The sequence below is a fragment of the Camarhynchus parvulus genome, chromosome 1A, assembly GCF_901933205.1.
Source record: "Camarhynchus parvulus chromosome 1A, STF_HiC, whole genome shotgun sequence".
NCBI classification, from domain to species: domain Eukaryota; kingdom Metazoa; phylum Chordata; class Aves; order Passeriformes; family Thraupidae; genus Camarhynchus; species Camarhynchus parvulus.
This window is the reverse complement of record NC_044586.1, coordinates 57761096-57780979: the sequence shown is the minus strand read 5'-3', so window position 1 is coordinate 57780979 and position 19884 is coordinate 57761096. Positions and strand designations below refer to the sequence as shown.

At 40.8% G+C, this 19884-nt stretch overlaps 1 protein-coding gene across 1 annotated transcript in view; it reads right to left on the bottom strand.

The window, feature by feature from the left end:
• The window catches only part of RELN (reelin), a 283282-nt gene that overhangs the window by 237932 nt on the left and 25466 nt on the right, over positions 1-19884 (bottom strand).

Below are 19884 nucleotides of genomic sequence, written 5' to 3'. Positions count from 1 at the left end.
CACACAAGGGAAGCCAGTTGATGTACCCTTTTTGGATTTCAGCAAAGCTTTTGATACTGTCTCTCACAGGATCCTTCTGCACAGAATGTCCAGCACACGGCTGTATAAACACATCATTGACTCACAGGTTGGGCACAAAGGGTTACAGTGACTGGAACGACATCAGAGTGGGGACCTGTCACTAGTGGGGTTCCACAGGGTTCCATCCTGTGCTCTCCAGGCCCTGTACCCTTCCACATCTTCATAAATGATTTGGGCACAGGACTGAAGGGATACTGAGCAAGTCCAGAGACAATACAAAACAGGGAGGAGCTGTTGACTCCTTCAAAGACAGAGAGCCCTGCAGAGAGACCCCTAAGAATCAGAGGGCTGGGCAGTCACCAACCCTATGAAGATCAATAAAACAACAAAAAGCTCTCTCTGCTGAAGAAGAGTCTTATGACTTTGTAGCCTCTTACACTGAAGATGCATCCAGACCTCAGTTACCACACTCAGTCTGCTTCATACCTCAATCCTTTCTATTCCCTTAACTTGGAGAGATCAATGCTTGTCAGGGACTGCTGATAAACTCTGATCACTCCTAAATTACATTCTACCCTCCCTGTATTTCCCTCTTTGGCTGGGGACATCATGAGCCAGTGACTGGCCAGGAAACTTATGCAAGGTACTCCAAGGTGACTGCTGGGACATTCATTGGTGATACAGATTCAACAGAGAACCTGATGGGTTTCTTAAATCCTAAAAGTCAGTATTTCCTCTGTGGTACGTATTTGGCTTAAAATTAGAGTTTAATATTTAAAAAACATTAAAATGTTGACAGTAGCTTAATTTACTTTGAGCAGAGGAGCAGTATTTACCATGTTTCATTTATTCTTCAACTCTTTGTATTTATCTTCTTTTCTTTGATTATTCAATACTGCACTGAATAAACCCTGAATCCAACTTTTCTGCTCCCATGACTCCAAATTTCACTGTTTTGCAATAGACACTTCCCTGAATTCAGATGCAGGTTCAGAGCCATATGTTCATTTTTAAAGAACAGGCTACTTCTGATACATGTTAAAAGAACAGCAAAAGACTCTAGATTTTTTAAAAAATAAAAGATGTATTAGGGAGAGTAAAATAAAATCAAACAAGCAAACAATGAATTTTTTCTGCATTTGATGATGAAATGGTGAATAAATACATGACCTTTTCTTCCCTTTATGCCTTTAAACCAACAGAGAGGCAAAACATATGTTGAAAAGTATGCCTATGTGTTATTTTTGAAGACTTGGCAAAAGAGTCAGTGAAAAGCACTGATAGAAGGGCACTGGGCCAGTACTTTGCTGCCATTTTGTTTCCCTGTAGGGAAGCATCTTATTCTTTACTGGATAGGATATAATGCAAAAGCCTACTGTGAACAGGTGACCAGTTTCTCTGTGGGAAAGAAGTGATATTTCACAATGCCTGTATTTGACTTTGGACATATTTGTGTGATTGTCAACCCTCATTTTACATAAGCATGTAATAGGTCAATTTTTATTGTTGAAAAATTTCCAACACAGTATGGCTCCCTCATTAAGCCTCTGGGAAACTGCACAAGGCCTCTAGCACATTTTTTAAAAACAGAGCACTAGGCTGTTATTACACACGTGTCATACATTTCAGAATAATTCCATAGTTCTTCAAGAGAAAAAAATTAATCACGACAGTGATGATTTTTTCCCTACCCACTGTTGAAACACATCAAATTCCCATAAAATAAAAGAAAACACACAGTATGCCAAGTGATAATGACCAAGAACAGGAAAGCTGTGCGAATGCACAGCCCAGCAATGGGACTGTGATTTTATATAGGGGCTAGGGCTTGTTACTGTGGGGTCCTAAATTCCTCTTCCAAAAGAACAAGAAGGTTCCCTCCACCAGGCTTTGTTTGTGCCTGTACACTGGCTCATGCCATATGCAGTTGATGTCAAATATCTGGCACAAGAGAAGCAAGGACCAATGCCATGACCAACTGGGATTTTGAAAAACATCTGGAAGGACACAGAGCAGCCAGGGCTGGGCAGGCAAGGGGGGCTCTGGCACTGTCCCGGTGCTGCCCTGTGGCACCCAAGGGACAGCGCAGCAGCAGGTGCCATCTACAAGCCTGAGCAGGCACTGCTCCATCCTCCACAAGACCCTTCTTTGGGAGGAGAATTTAGTGAGTGAAGCAGTGAGGAGGGATGGGTGGCTGGGCAGGGGTGTGCTGGACCCTGCACCCTCAGAGAGCAGCCCCCCAGGCCAGCCCTCTCGGCTGCTGCACCAGGACAGGCAGGGAGCCCCAGGCCCCTTGTCCCACCCCTCACACCAGGGGTGGCAGCACACAACCCACCGTGCAGATGAAGGTAGGAAGCCCTCAACTGCTTTGAAATAGTCCGGCAGGATGTTCTTGGGAACATCTTCCCGAAAAATGCATTTTGGAACAACATACAGATCAGTCAATATCATGATGCAAATTTTAGAGGCAAAGGTGGGTAACTACTTGAAGAGTTGCTCAACACTTTCTCCTATTTTCAGTTCCTGAGATATTTGCCAATATTTACTCCCTTGGACTATTTGAATTTCAGTCAAAACATTTCATTTCTGAGGGGAGGTTAGAGGAGGATATATTGCCCTGGATGAAAAATTCTGTCCTTTGCTTTCAACAACTCTTCTGCTCCGAAGTATGAGAGTGTTTCTCTCCAAATTTGGACAAATTATATTTTATATATATACATATAAAAAAAATCAGAGTTCACATATGCTCAACAGACATTTTCATTTTTAGTACCTAAATATTTCTTCAAACTCTGTCCTCACTTAGTACTCTTAGAGAACTCTCTGACTAATAAAAGCTCACTGAAAAAAGTCCCATGAAAAATATTTCAGTCCAGCTATACTGCTTTGTTGGAGCAGAAGTGCTTTGTGAAGATATCATTTTTGGTGATGTTTTGATCTGGAAAGTTTCTCACTCAGTGTTTTAAAGTAAGCAGTCATATCTGCTGGCTGGAGACAAAGGGGAAAGAGAGTGATCTTTATCAAAAGTCTAAGCCTTCTGTGAGAAGACTCAATTCATCAAAATCCCACTTCTCGAAACGTTGAGAAATGTGCAAAATGTCACAAGGTTGTTCCGAAAGTTTGACCAATACCATCACCAATATCTTAAACTTAGGAGACAGTAAAGTAGACCTGAGGGCAAAAGTGAACTAGGATGGAAGAGGTGGTGACTGGAACCAGAACAGGGAATAGGGAATTTTTTGGAGAAAAAATGGGGAGCGATGGGGGTGAGGGGACCACAGCTGGAGAAAGTCGCCAAGAGAAGGTGATGAAAAGCAGATGGGATCTGCACCTGTAGCCTAGAAATCCTAGAAAGGTTCAGTGTGAGGGACTCGCACACTAACTGGGAAGAGAGACCAGGTGTAAAACCCAACACCAAAGTGTGGGTCAGCCTCACAGGCTGGTCAGGAAAGAAGCAGCCTCACAACAGCCAGGAAAGAAGTCTGCTGTGTACTCTTAGTCCACTTCCTAAATCAAGTGAACAATGTTTGCATGATGGATATGAAACATTCCTGTCCACAAAACACATGGATAGGAGTACATGGATTAGTGAATAACTCCAGTTTATTTTGTAAAAGCCTAGGAAATAGCTCCATGAAAAAGAAATCATACTGGGGCTGGGAAACACCATGGAAGAATCCTCTGGTGCTGTTTTGCCCTACCCTTCTTTCTGTACAAGGACTGCAGTCACAAAATGTGTTTCTGAGAATCATGAGGCCCTCAGCTCAGTTTTCCACCAAAAATCATGGGGAGTTGCTGCCTGCAGCTCCTGCACACCCAGCACATACCTGCTGCTGTGCTTGGTGCTAGCAAGGCTGGCTCGGCAGGCACCCAGGCTGGCCTCACCCTGCCCAGGCCACCATCTCTGGGGAGCTTTGGTGCTGTTTCCTTGGGAAGGGAGGGGATGCAGCAGCCTTTGCTGGAGCAGCCTTTCATTTTGCACGACAAGTTTCTGTGAGAGCCCTGGGGCTTCCTGTGGGACGAGGAACAGCAGAACCTCTGGCAATGCCAGGAGCTGACATGTCTCGAGGAGGAAGCGGGCCATGAAGGAGGAGGCTGGCAAAGATGCTGCTGGAATTACACCACAGGTGGAGGTAGCAACACAAGTAGAAAGACCAAGTGGAGTTTGAACTGTAGGTATAGTAAAATATTTTTAAGAAATTAATGCTATTCTTATAAACATAATTTTCTGCTTATAAACATAATTTTCACTGTCTTCCAGTGCTGTATGCCACACATACTGCATACTATTATAGGAATCTATTAATCTGTGTAAGTAATTGCATAAAATTTGCCTTAAACTCTCTCAAGGGACTGATCTACTCTCCAAAAAGGCTATATTTTGACTGATATTCAAAATACTCAAAATACAGCCAATGCATCTAAACTGTAAAAGTAGAAAAAGTGCCAGGTGGAGGAAGGGGATGATCTCAGGAGACAGCTGCCACTGACAGGTCTTACCTATTTTGGCTGCTCTTCAGCACCAGCTGAATGCCACTAAGAGGGCTGAAAGACACAGAAATTCCACAGAATTTGCAGCTGCTGTTGATGACAATCACAGAGTACAAGAAGGAATTTATAAAGGCAAAGATCTTTGATGCCCCACACGCTTCTTAAGTGAGTCAAGACATAGCCACAGTGTAAAACTGCACCTCTGTATACCATAGACAAAACAGAAAATAATTCTTGTACGTGAAATGGAATCACCACAGACAGTGGACTTTCTGAAATGGGGATTTCTTGCATCAAAGCAATGACAGGCACTTTTTAAGTCTCTTCTCAAGGTCAAAGCCAGGTCCCTCTAACACTGTAATATTGCATCATCACACACCTGAGTCATGGCTGGAAACCATCCTCTTAGGAAATAAATTAGTTACACTGAAGTGATGCTTTTGGGTTTTGTGTTTTTTGGCTTCACTCCTAACAAAATCTACCAGTCAGGTGTGCAATGGCACTGTTCAGAGAGGGCTCTGTCCCTTCACTGTGCTGCAGCATCCTGCAAAGAAATTGAGACCAACATCACTGCAGCAAAGACTGTCAGTGCCACACTACATTCACACAGTATGCTGAATTGAAAGGGACCCACCAGGATCATCAAAGTCCAGCTCCTGGCTCTGCACAGCACCATGCCCAAGAGTCACACCACTTCCCAAGAGCACTGTCCAAACACGTGAGCTCTGTCAGGCTGGTGCTGTGACCACTGCCCTGGGGAGCCTGTTCAGAGCCCAACCACCCTCTGGAGGAAGAACCTTCTCCTAATGCTGAACCTAAACCTCCCCCAACACAACTTCAGGTCACTTGCTCAGGTCCTGTCCCTGGTCACTGCATGGAAGAGATCAGTGGCTGCCCCTCTGTTGCCCCTCATGAGGAAATTGCAGACTGCTATGTCCCCCCTCAGTCTCCTCAACACAGGGAAGATCCTCATTGTCCCTTCCCAATTTTGTTCTCTTTTTTAGGCCATGGAAACTTATCTGCCACCCTCACGCAATGCCAAATACAAGTGACCCATCCAGGCATGCAGTGCTCTCAGGGCACAGATAATACCAAGTCCAAATCCTTAAAATACCAGACTGCTCCTGAAATGCCAACTACATCTTAAATTGCTAGAAAGAAGAGAATAAACCCTGCTGCCTTATTTAAACTCTTAAGACACCACAGTGATTAGAAATCTATAAATACTCAGGAAGAGTTTTGCAGGTATGCTTTCCAAATAGTGTGCTGATAAATGTACTTGTAAGTAAATGGTGGCGAATATATTACTACAAGAATCCAGAAACTGTATATACTGAATTGCACTCAAAACCTTATTACTAAAAAAGAAATTTTTAAAATACTCGTGAATTGCATGTTGACATCAAACTAATTTTTATGGCTTGCAGACATACTTGGCTTTCAAAAGAAAACAAAATCAAGAAATTCATAATTATACAGCTATTTCAAATATGAGCACCAGACAGACGTGCAAGAACAGTATGAATCACAGGTCTACACAGCATTCAGCAACAAAAGCAGAAAGCCCACAGGATTCTTACTCATACTTGTTTTGATTTTCCCCAAGTAGGTGGAAGAAAGCAGAAAAAAGACATTTCAGCATGGTTAAGTAAACAGATGCGCAGTCTTACAACTGCAAGCGTTCTCACTTAGGTATTGGTTTTCTAAAGACCACAACCAAAGCTCTTAATTCACAATAAAACATCAGTGAGCTTTTCTTGAAGTTCTTGTACAGAACAGCACCATCTCTAACCTGTGATGCCCTCACCAGTTATTCCAGTTAGCAATTACCTTCAGATGGAGGGGAGTAAAAATGCACAAGTTTTGAACTTTGTACTAGACTGTTTAAAAATCTGATTTGGCCTTGCTTTTTGTTACAGTACAGTTTCAGTTCTTCTGCCCCATGCTCCATCAAATCTCTGTGTCTTTATAGCTTTTCAAATCCTTTCCTAAACTGGTAATGAGCAACGGAGAACTGCAAATAGATTGCAGATGTGTGGCAAGATGTCTGTAACGTGATATCCAGAGACATCATTTGTCATTGATGCAAAGAGTAGCCTATCAGCCTTGTGAAAGAACTATTTGCAGAAACATTACTTATATTTTTGAAAGTTCATAACAAGACAGTCACAATGACATCAGCGGCAATATGAAAAGTGTTTATTCTTGTATTCCAAAACTATAAGGAATTGGTCATGTTTGTTTGCATGGTCCAAGACTCTTCAGAGCTGCCATCTCACTAAAAGTGAAGAGTTCCATGGTTAAACCTGTGAACAGACTTCCTATGTATCAAAATCCCTAACTTAAATACATTTCTGACCATATTCAGAAACTTGGCCACATTGAGCAGAGAGGTGTTTTATTCCAGCTGGCATCACCAAACGTGTTGGCACAGCCCAGAGACCTGACAGAAGAGAGGTAAGACTGGCTGCTGTCATAGCTGCCTGCTTATAACCAACAGATGGGCAATTAAGGCTCTCACCTGGGTAAGAAGTTTCAAATCTGAATTTCCTAACAAAATATTGGTTTAAAATATTTTAAACTCTAGTGCCTGTGTGGCTCAGCCACTGTCCCTTAGCTGCAGGCATTGCATTTTATGTGGGAAAAAGGGGATATCAGATGGCAGAGAGAGGCACATCCTCTCTTTTTTTGGGGCAGCCTTCTTGGAAGGAGAGGATGGAGGTTTCAGTCAGTGGCCCAGTGAATATGTGCTACTGCTATATAAATCTCCAGAGAACATCACATCTATTTATGTCACCCCATTTAGGCTGTAAATCTCACCCTAATGTTGATGTTTAAAACAGACCAGATGAATCACACTCCAGAAATGTCTGATTCTCCTCACTGACTATAACGGGAGCCCAGACTGTAAAGCTCAGCTGTAGATGTCAACACTGAAGATGGCTAAACTGAGATTATTCTCATCAAGAGCCATTCACAGAAAGTAACTTAATTATCCAATTTCTATTAAAATGTCCAACTGTTGCCCACATCAGAGGGAACTGAGCAGGAAGTAAGCATCCCAGAACCCAGAGCTCACCCAGGGACGTCAGAGACAATGACTATCTTTATATTCTTTCCTGTGTTATGCCAAACATATCACTAGTGCTTAGCAACTTAGCAAGCCCTTGTAGTACCAAAACACCCCAAAGGGTATCAGCAAATGACTGTTATTCCATTTGATAATTCACAGAGGCCTGAATAGTATTAATGGAGTTTAAGCAGTAAATACAATAACCTGCATATCAAACAAAATGTGTTCCACTAAAATGTACATCAGCTATGGCTCTGAAAATTTAACCACTGAATTAAATTGTGTGCCATAGCCAAAACAAGAATAATCACCAAAATAGCATTTCCTGTAATGATTGGAGATGACAGTTATTTATAGTTTTAGCTTAAGAAACACAAACCCAATCATATCATTTATTGAAATGCACCCCTGGGAACAAATACTGTAAACATGACAGTTATCAGCAAGACATAAAAGCCAGTAAAATGTGCTTTAACAGTATGCACATGATGGTTAGACTCAAATGATTGTGAAACCTGCTTTGTCAGTGGCAGTATATTATTCCTCTTATCCAAAGTCCCAGGAGAAGATGGGAAGAGCTGATGATCATTCCCAGACCTCACGAGCTACATAGGGCATGAAACAATCCTGGTTACTGGTGTATGTTGGAACTGTTTTGTGTCTTTATTCAGCAATCATCATTCTCCTTTATTAAGTTTTGAAGCCAAATGCTGTCATGCTTCTATGAAAAGCATCAACATCAAATTTTTCTTAAAAACAGATTAAATGTTGTTGTGATTACCTTTTTATCACTCTAAGCCTGAGAATATTGACCCCCATTTGAAGCCTAACCTTATTTTTCATGCCTTTCAAGTTTATGTGAGGTTGCCTGTTTGATACCCATACATGAAAATTTCATATTGTTGGCTGTGCTCTCAATAAATTATTTAGAAGGTTTGAATATTTCTGCACAGTGCAGATTTTCAGAAGAGTTTGGTAAATCCTTTTATTCTGCTGTCCTCAAAAGGCAAACAACCTCTCAATACACAATTAATAATAACATTAAAGGAGAAAATGAAGGCCAGCTTGAAAAGAGAGTAAGTATCATTATCTACTAGGCATTTATTATAGCTCAGTAATATCTAAACATTTGCAAGACTTTTTGTCTTAATTCTAGCTAAGGAAGCACACCCTCTAAAACCAGATTCTTGAACATGTTTACCTCAGGCTAAAGTAGCACAAATCCTCTTACAGACACATGAATTATGATGAGCAAATATCATGAAATGCTGGAGTTCAAGAGATGCTGGATAACAAGGAAGCATCTGGCTGCCCATGGCTTGAGAAGGTGCACTGTTTGCTGGGTGAAAAACTGGATGGCTGAGCCCCAAGAGTGGTGGCCTGTGCAAGTTGTGCTCCCCCAGTCCAGTATTGGGACCACTCCTTTTTAATATCCTTATCAATGACCAGGGTAAGGGGATTGAATGAACCCACAGTTAGTTTATACTTTTACAGCTTCAGGTGACAAGGAGCTCTACCATTTATTTACATAATGCATGAAAATGTTTTTCCTTATTTTTAAGTTCTCTTTTCTCTGAATTATTGTATTTTCAGTGAAGCATTCACTTTATCAACAGAATTCAACATTTAAAGATAACTTTCACAACTCTCTCAACTACCCTTTTTCCAAAATTAAGGAAACTTACTTTAGCTTGCTATTACACAGGAAGATGATCTCTCTATCATCATCAGCTAGTTTTACTATATTTTTTGGAAGCAGAGGCAACCAGATGCATCCATGACACAGAAATCTGGGTATAATATTGTAATGCACACCCAGTGGTAAAAGTGATGCCAGTTGTTTCAGCCTTCACTCCTTCCCTCATAATTCCTAAGGTTCAATGTGGTGATTCATTTTTTTTACTCATGCTTAGCATCAATATGATGTATTTTGAAATTCACTTCCAATATCCTGTTCCACAAAATCTGCATTATTTTTGCCTCTGTTCCTAACCACCACCTTCATTTTTCAGTAATACAGCATTAAATTTTACTGCTTTGAGCAGCATGGTATGTACATATATGATGCTGTTACCTTCCTGATAAGTTCCCATTATCATTTTGACCACTTTTAAGTTCAGGCATCAAGCCATGACAATGACACTTCTTCCTTATCAGCCACAGTCCTCCCTCCTCAGAGTGGATTCCTTGTGTGATATAATTCAAATGAAAGCTGGCATTGTCTTATAGTTAACTCATAAACAAGAGTGAGCTATAAAGTTTCTGACTCCATTTATCTTTAATATATTTGTGCTTGTCTTCATTAAACCAGAGCTTAACAAGATTGCTTAATGGGCTGCAGAAATAAGAGACCTTAAATAACCTGATGCTTTGCAATCTAAATATGTTGGGCAACCAATATAGCAGCTGTCCAAGAGACACACAGGTATTTTTTGATACCAGACTTGGGATTCGTCTGCCTGGGTGCGAGTATGAGGAACATCATCCTCCTTACCCAAACTGCTCATCTCAGAGTCCTTTCTGCACAACAGATGTACCCAGCCCAGTCAGCAGAGTCTGAGTTGCAGCCTGTCCAGACCCAAAGCTCTTACCAAGTCAGGCTCTGGGAGGGTTGGCTGTAGACTCTTGGGAGCAAGGGGGTAAGAGTGCACAAGTGTCCTGATGAGAAGGGAGAAAATAAAGAAAATTAGAATGGAAAAGTGAAGACTGAAATGCACTGAAAGTTGCTGAGAACCATGAACAGAAGGAAGAGGCCCAAAATACATTATTATTATGGGAACGGACACGAGTTCAAAAATGTGATTTAATTTTGTACGTATGATTCATGCAACAAAATAATTCTGCCTAAGCACAGTCCCTCATTTAGTTGGTGCAGAATGCTATTTAAAAAAAGCCACAGAACCCCCATCTATAAACTGGAACAATACTACTAAATAGCCTAGAGATTGACATTTTAAGTTAAAGAATGGATCAAATGAGGATTTCTATGGGAAAAAAATATTAAAATTGGGTTAAATATATGGGTTTATATTAAACATAAAATAGTATTTGCACTGGCAGCCCACGCTTGGACAGGAATGCTCTTTGCTGGGTTAGGAACTGGCTGGATGGCTGGGCCCAGAGGGTGGTGGTGAATGGTGCTGCATCCAGCTGGGGCCAGTCACCTGTGGTGTCCCTCAGGGGTCTGTGCTGGGGCCAGTTCTGTTCAATATTTTTATTGATGACATGGATGAGGGGATTGAGCCTTCCATTAGTAATTCTGCAGATGACACTAAGCTGGGAGCATGTGTCCATCTGTTGGAGCGTAGGAGGGCTCTGCAGACAGACCTGGAATGGGAATGGTTGGATGGATGGGCTGAGTCTAACAGGATGAAGTTTAATAAGTCCAAGTGCCAAGTCCTGCATTTTGGCCACAATAGCTCCCTGCAGCATTATAGGCTAGGGTCAGTGTGGCTGGACAGTGCCCAGGCAGAAAGGGACCTGGGGGTGCTGGTGACAGCCAGCTGAACATGAGCCAGCAGTGTGCCCTGGGGACCAAGAAGGCCAATGGCATCCTGGCCTGGATCAGGAATGGTGGGGCCAGCAGGAGCAGGGAGGTCATTCTTCCCCTGTACTGGGCACTGGTGAGGTTGTACCTTGAGTGCTGCATCCAGTTCTGACGCCCCAGTTCAGGAAGGACGTTGAGACACTCAAGCACGTCCAGAAGAGGACAGCAAGGCTGGAGAGGGGCTGGGAACACAAACCCTGTGAGGAACAACTGAGGGAGCTGGGGGTGTTTAGCCTGGAGAAAAGGAGACTCAGAGGTGACCTTATCACTCTCTACACCCCCTGAAAGGTGTCTGTAGTCAGGTTGGTTGGTCTCTTTCTCCGGGCAGCACTGACAGAACCAGAGGACACAGTCTTAAGCTGCGCCAAGGGGAAATATAGATTGGATATTAGGAGAAATTTTTTTATAGAAAGGGTGTTAAAGTTCTGGAATGATCTGCCTGGGGAGGTGGTGGAGTCACCATCCCTGGATGTGTTTAAAAAAGACTGGATGTGGCACTCAGTGCCATGGTTTACTGTTGGGGCATGGGTTGGACTTGATGATCTTAAAAGTCTCTTCCAACCTAGTGATCCTGTGATACTGAATTCTGGCATATGAATGGCTGGGCTCTAACAACTGTTAATGCAATCCTTTGACCATACATACTGCAAGTTCAAATCAATAAAAAAATACCATTTTTAAAGGTTCAAATCAGAACAACATGGAAAAGAAACTGAAAAAATAAGAAAAACATTCGCTAGTCCTCTGACACATATAAACACCTAATGAAAATTGAATCAAATGACAATTATGTGCTTAAGAAATAAAATTCCTAAAGTAAGATCAATATTAAAACTCAGTGGCATCTGTTTGTCTCATCTTTATGGTTATGTGGCTAAAAGGGTCAGAGGCAGAGATGGGGACAGTCAGACAATACATATGCTTATTCTTTATGGTGTAATTCTTCACAGTGTGGTTTGTAAAGGCTGAGCATCCCAAGTGACTGGCAGCTACCTCAGGAAGGGAATGGCTCCAGGTACATCACTTTAGCTAGAGCTGTTGGTTCTTTGTGTTAGGTTTGTTATAATGGTCAACTACTGAACAAGAAAGAGAGGGCTGGAACACCAGCACAATGGCCAGTTATGATTATGAAATATTTGAAAGGATGCTGGGGGGGAAGAAAGCCTCAAAGTGGATTTTTCTCTCTATTTTGCTTGGGGTAAGGGTTGGATCTGAAAATAAAAAAAGACTCCTTCCAGACTCCTGTTTCTAGACAGGTAACAGATACTTTGCCACCTCTAAATGTTCACAAAGAAGTCTGAGTCCAACATTCTGATTAGGCAACAAGCCAAACCATGCACACACACAAACACACAACTGCAGCACAGTGACTTGTGTTGAACTTGTCATTATCGGTTAGTTGCTTGTTAAATACTTTATAAATGCAGCAAATTCCCAAGTGGTCACTTTCTGTTCTTAAAAAAATAAATAAATAAAGAGGAGCAGCATGGTTCTTGTCCCTGGTGTGCCTAACTATCCCAGATAACACCAGTACAAATCCCCCAGCAAATAAGGGATTTTTAACAAATCACTTCATATCCTCTTTCCATACTGAAATTCCTTCTGCTCTGCACATCCCAGTGAAAGCTATAAGTATTCACAGCCATGTCCCTGCTATGACTCATATCTTGTTAGAACAAAAACAGGCACTTGGCTCTCTGGAAAATAAATCCCACAGCCGCCTGCCTTGGATTGCTGCAAGCCTGCAGCTCCCTGGCTCGTGCACTACTGTGTCACAGAGGTCTTCACGTCCCACAGGAGACAATTACTAAGAAGTACCTCCAGAATAGGTGAGGTTTTGCATGTTATTATAGGAGGGGGAAAGGGCTAAAATGGTAAATATATTTATAAAGGCTCAAAAAGCACAGTTACTCAGTGGGGAAGTCAGTCACCTGGCAAGCTAAGCTGTGCAAATAGCACAGCCACTCTCCTAGGCAAGAGATCATTAGCAATAGGAAGAACTAAACTAATTTCCAGAATAACTTGTATTGGTAACCTCAGCAAGAAGCCAAACTAGCCAAGAAGCATGATAACTAGCAGATCTCTATCAGAAAAAAAAAACCCTAAGAGGTTTTTTATCTTCTTAGCATTTCTTCATCAGTTTGTCAATGAAAATTTTAAGAGTGAAACAAAGAAACTAAACAGCCCCCCTGGAAAAAACCCCAACAAACCAAATTAAGCAAACAAGTGGCAAAGTTAATCAAGTCTATTTTATCCAAACACCACTGACTGGACAAGGCAAAATATATCATTGGGAACACAGTTAAATCCATAGAGCTCTGCTGGTCATTCTGTCTCCTGTTCTGTGGCATGTCTTTACATCACTGAATGAATATTGTCACCAAATAAGCCCCCTGTAACAGCAGACACCTACAATAAGAAAGGCCATTAATGCAAGTGTACCAGCTGGTCAACATCTTACTTAAATGGTGAAGTTCTTTCAGCCCCCTGTTCCAGTGCCAAATTGGACAGACACTTCTATCAGACTCCTCTCAGGAGTTACTAAGGTCAAGGCAGAAGTGACACCACCACGTTGTGATGGGTATAAATCTCAACATCCTCCCACAGAGTAACTAGGAGGAGAAAATACTCCAGGTATTTGCACCAGCAGATATCTACAAAGATATCTACAATTTTTTTTTCAAAAGAATATTCTGAGCAACCAGTGAAAAGAAACGTGCCTAAACATGGAAGAGGAACATTTAACATTCTGTTCCAGGTCCTGGCTCAACAAGTAACATCACTGTCAACCTGCAATGCCTTGAATCAGAGAAAATAAGAGAAACTTTTTTTACAGGAGAAGACTCTACATTGGTTTACTGCAGCTGTTCGAAGTTGGATCTCTGAGAAGTCAAACATTCTGAGGAAAAGTGGCAGAAGTCTCTGGTTCACCCTCAATGTCTCCCCTAATTCAGTAATTAAAGCACAGAGGAATGTCCAGACATTAATAAAAGTAGTCATGGCACTTCCTACAGATCTAGTTATGAAGAAATTAGGCATAAATAAATATAAGTAGCATGCTTCTGTGGAGCCATGTATTCATAAATATATTCAATATTGTCTTTTGAACCATATATACAATACTGTCTTCCACTTCTGTCTTTTAAATCCTACAGTTGATTCAAAGAATGACTCTGACATCTGTCTAACCCCCTCAGTGTTGCACACTGAGAATGAGTAGCAAGAATCAGATAAGCAGAGTACAGAAAGCTGGATCTGGATATGAGTGGGGTCTGTGCATCAGCTGGGATGCACAGTACACTGAACTTTCAAAATACAAAATGGGCAGCAGTCAGCAAGCATGAAGTGAAATACATTTAAAAATCCACACAACAAAGAGTGTTTTTGAAATCTACCTCTATATTTTTCACCACCTTAGTTCAGAGGCAAATGAATTCCCCCACAAAAAACTCAAGAAACTTTGAATTTGCAATTTTGCTAAATAAGCCTTCTCAATAAAGAATAGAAATAGTGCAGTGCCAATAGTATTTGAACAGTTATTGTTACCTTGAATATGAAAAGAGAATAATAATCAGCTTTTATGAGGCTGAAATGCTTACAAATTCATAAATGATACAGTAGTTTTATTACGCCATTTTCAATGAAAATCAAATGCTTTGATCTTCTCCAGTATCATTTCAGTTTGAAATTGAATATTTCAGTTCATTTTGTTAAACTGAACTGAAAAAACCCTATTTTGATCCAAATCAAAATTTAAATGTCCTTTCCAAACACTTTGTGCCAGGTGGTCCCTCCATCTCAGGGAGGCACTTCACTACACTCCAACTTTTACAATCAGTTAATACATCCAACCTTCCAATAGAGTAAAGGCAGTAAGATCCTAATCACAGAATTTGTGATACTACATACCAAGAGAAATATAATTTAATCTTGAGGTGACAAAGAAAAATGTGAATTTCATATTCAATTCCATGAATATGAAAGCAAAAGTACAAAAAAACCCATTTAATTTGAGTCAAACTCCCCTTTTCCAAATTTTTTTCAAGTTTAAAAATGTCAAGAAAAATGGTAGTCTTTTTCCAAGTAAGGTTTTCATTCTGCAAAAGCTGTATTTTCTATTATAAATCATTCCTGCTGGAACTGGTCTTATTCCATTTCCTAGAGAGCAAAGGGGCACTTTGCCTCTACTTGAATGTATTGTAATGCCTTCTCTTATGACTTTTCTTTTTTCTCTTTCACATCTGACATATTTTTCCTTATTGCTAACCCTAAAATAAACACAACTAAACACTGTTTTCCTGTGAGCTCACATACAAAAGTAGTTTGGGCAACGTGTTCATTTTGCTGTTTATATTATCCTGTCAAAACCAGGGAGAACTTGGCAGTTCCTCAAGTCTTGAAGAACAAAGTCAGAAAGAAACCAAGCTATCATTGGGCAGCCTCTCTGAGCACACTAGTGCAGAGCTGCAGGACTTGTCCCAGAGTTCAAAATGAGATCCACCTCAAAAATCCCTCAGAATAAAGGTCATATTACAGATACGATATCATTTATGCTGGTTTTAGACTTCCAGTTTCTCCCTCAAGGACAACTTCCATGTCCCACATCTTTGTAATGAGACAGAGTGTGCTACCTCCTCTCCTTTGCATTCCCACAGGTCTCCAAGGACAAGGAGAAATCTGTGCTACAGAGATATATTACATCCAACTACCTCAGAAAGTCAGACAGCAAAAAATCCAAGCCATTTAAGTCAAGAAAACACTCTTGGAATAGATATTTTTGGATGCACAACAGGGTGTTAACCTGTACCATTGTTGAGCTCATCCTCTTCTCTGTTAAACTCCAAGTTTGCTTTTTGCAGGAACCAGAATTCTGCTTCATACTGTGGAGAAGCACTTTTCAAAAGGGAAAAGCACTGCATCAAAGCAAGATTTCTACCTTGGACAACAGCAAATTGCTTGCAGTCCTTTTATTATATTCAAGGCATTCTCAGGCAGCTGGGCCTCATTACAGGCAATGGTGCTTCAGCCATTAACTTCAGAGAGATGAGGATAAAGCGCTAAAAGCGGTGAAGATAATTTAAAGCATGTTAAGCAAGGAAATGAACTAGTGTGTGGCTCTGCTAATGCTGTATGCTAAGCATGCTTCCTGGGGAGTGCTGCAAAACCATATCCACTCTGGGACAGGAGCTCCTACAGAGTTTTTGTTTCCCTTCCAGCCCAGTGGGGCCTTGCAGTGCCACAGCAGAATGAACAGCTACAAGATGAGGTCCATCCCTTCCTCCTCATTGTAGCAATTCCAGGGCAGGAAACACTCCCAGGCAGAGTGCTGTTGCAGTAAGCAGCTTTTGGGGAACAAAAAATGTTTCTGTATAGGATTTGCTGATTTGTTTGTTGAGAGTTTTAACAGCACTAGTGTTGTAAATTAATGAAGATAAATGACAGGGGCATTTGGGCATAAGACCAGACTTGCAGCTAGGTCTCAAACAGATCTATAGGCTTCATACAGATCTTTATGCTTCATACACCACCAGTAAGCACATGAGGCTGTCTCACCACTGCGTTGGGTGTTTTGATCAATTTGTGGTTCAGCAGCCACGTGCCAACATGCCAGTCAGGACCAGCCCTTCTCCCCCAGAGGTGCTGGCACTCATTCTTCAGCTGTTTAGTGTAATTTGTTCATTGTGAACCAATACAGCTACAACCTGGTCCAAGTTTAACCTCAGACTAGATCCAGCACTTCATAGTCTCAATACTCCCCCCAGACGTTTCTGCTTTTGTAAGGAAATGTATAAACGTTACAAAGACAAAATTTCAGCTTTCATCCTACAGAGGTTGTACAAATTTTAACTGAACCATATTTCTTGAAAGGTACACTTAAAAAGAATTTTAACAGCTGCTCTCAAACTTCAGGCGATTAATTTTGAAGTAGGTTCTATAAAAGAATGAACAATAACAGCCAAAGGTTGAGGCATTAATATTAACCTGTAATAAAAGGAATGATGTTTAAACCATTCCTAGAAATAAAAGATGAGTACCTGGTCCTAGAGTGCTGGAAGAAGCACATAGCTTAAATTATATCCAATCAGGCAAAATACAGATATTAAACATTTATGAGCAGCTCTGATATATTCTGAATTAATCAGTTCTGCACATTTAAATGTTTTAATATTTAATGCTGCTACCTCAACAGTCCTGAAGAAATATTAAACTTTTGTATAGTCCTTTGTAAGGGACAGCAATAGATTTTACTGCACATAAAATCTGAATTGTGGCTGTAGGTTTTGTGCTGTGCTGTGTTTTGTGGAGAACCACGATTATAACGTGCTGAACTACAACTGAAATTCTGAACATTTTTACCACAGATGAAACAGAAATAAGGGCAGTAATAACACAAGTAACAATTATTAAGCCAAGGGTAAGTACATGTCCAATCTGATTAAGTCTCCTAGGCATGATGGATTACTCATGAAGGCTTACTAATATCATACTTTCCTGAAATCTCTCAGATGAGTGTAAATGGCATGCTAAAGGCATTTTAGACATTGCAGAATATTAATGTTAGTGTGTTAGTAAAGTAAATCTTCTCCAAAACACCAGCTGTGGCAAGCAAAAAGTATATATAGACAGAGATATTTAGCTGTCCACAAATTCCCTCACTGTAAAAAACAAGCCCTCTGAATTTCTTTTTTGCTGCTGCCAATAACTGTAAATTTAAATACAAGAACTGTATACTAATTTATGATTAGTTTTAAAACAGTGTTTAAAAGCATATGAAAGTTGAAAATCAGAACATGAAGACCTTCTCATAGAAGAGAGTGAGTCACATATGATGCTGATTCCATACTAAAAAGCTTGCTTTGGTTGTAAACATATTTCTGGGATTCTGTGCTTTATCACCTCTAAATAAAGTAAAAAATCCTTTGAAAATTCCTAGATAAAGCACTACAACAGCAAACTACAAAACTGTTGAGGTTTGATGGAAATTGTAAGAGGACAACAAATGGCATAAAGCCTCTGTTATGAACACGTGCTCATTTCCATATCACCTTGACAGTTTGGAGTTCAGATTCTGCAACACCTGAACTCCTGCCCATCTCTTTGCCCCTTGTCAGCCAGTGTAAATTCAATAAATTGCTCTCATTCTGCATAGTTTTGCCTAAATTTTCATTGCAGACTACAAAACTGAATTTACCAGTGGTATTAAGTTTATAGCAGGGCAATTTCAAAGAGAACCATAGCAATTATAATTGAAGAGATAGCACATAAAAATCAGTATATATAGGTCATTAGCCAATACACTACCAAGCCTGGCTCCCATGTGAGCTATTTTTAAAAACAACAAATTCAATAAAACCTCCCTATCACTGAAGGGGTATAGGGGCCAGACAAAGGTGATACAGAGTCTCTGTCATCAGAAGACATGAAAAAGCACTTTATTATTAGAAATTCACAGTTCTTATAGAAGCAATAGTGGACCTAAGACTTGATTGGCCTTTAGGGATCTTTTCTCACCTATTGGTCAAGAAAGGACAACTCCTTCTTGTGAAGATCTTTGACAGAGATTGCCTGCCAGGTGCAGAGATTGAGGTAATAATTGTTTTAATTCTTCCTCTGAGCTTTCTCAGAGCTTCCCAGGAGAATCCTGGGAGAGATATGTCTCTCTCTGTTCAGAAGATGTGATTACCTCACCTCCCCCCAAACAACAACAAAAAAACCTGCAGGACAAGGTCTCAAATCTTTATTCTCCACTTATTTCTGATGAAACATAAGTCTTATCCTTTAACACCATTACCTTTCTAGTAACCAAATCTACCACAAAGGCCCAAACATAGCAAAAGGAGCAGAGATGCTCCAGTTCAGTCCTTGCATCACTCTGTGGTCCTGCTAACCCACACTCATTCCCAGAGACCTCAAATAACCAAAACTTCTACACGCACAAAGCCCTGCCCCAAAGATTATCCTTGGCTGCTTTCACAAAATTGCTGGAAGTGAACTCCAAAACTGGCAGCAATTCTGTCCTCTGGTGAGATGCTCATAAGCAGCAGCCAGAGCCCTTTACACAACCTGTTAAACCAAAAGCAGGCCCTGCATTCTCAGTGCTGAACATCATTGTCCAAGGGCAAACATAGACACATGGAACTATTGCAGGTAATTTCTTTGTGTTTGTATGAAAAACAGAGAGGAAGATACGGGGAAGTTAAGAGAAAAGGGATGAAAGAAAGGTAAGGACACAAATGTCACAGCTGTGAGAACAAAACCCTCACCCAGCTGATCTGAAGGGATCAGCAGATTTTTGCCCTGTGATGGACAAAGACTCTCTCATGTTGCTCAAGGAAATCACTCAGAGATCATCTCATGTCCCAGTACATTCAAGGAAACAAGTCTTCTTTAGAGTAAGGAGAAGATAATCAAAGAAAAAATGAGAGTTAGCAATTTCTTTTCTTACTGCAAGGGATCCTGAGAAATCTCAGTTGGATCTACCATCAGTGGAGGGGCATTACAACCATTGAATCAAAAAGGTGCAATAATAGACGAGTCACAAGACATGCAAGTGACCTTCAACCAAGAGTTCAGAAGGAGTTTAGAACCAAACCAAAATGATGAACAAAAGCTGGCATAATATGATTTCTAGAAACTTTTGAATTTTGCCAAAAAAGTCAGGGAGTCCCTTGCAGATAGATGGGGTTCTTACTGAGACAGCCAAGGCAGACTTGGGGAATTTTTGGATCAGAATTAATTAAATAGCCTGATC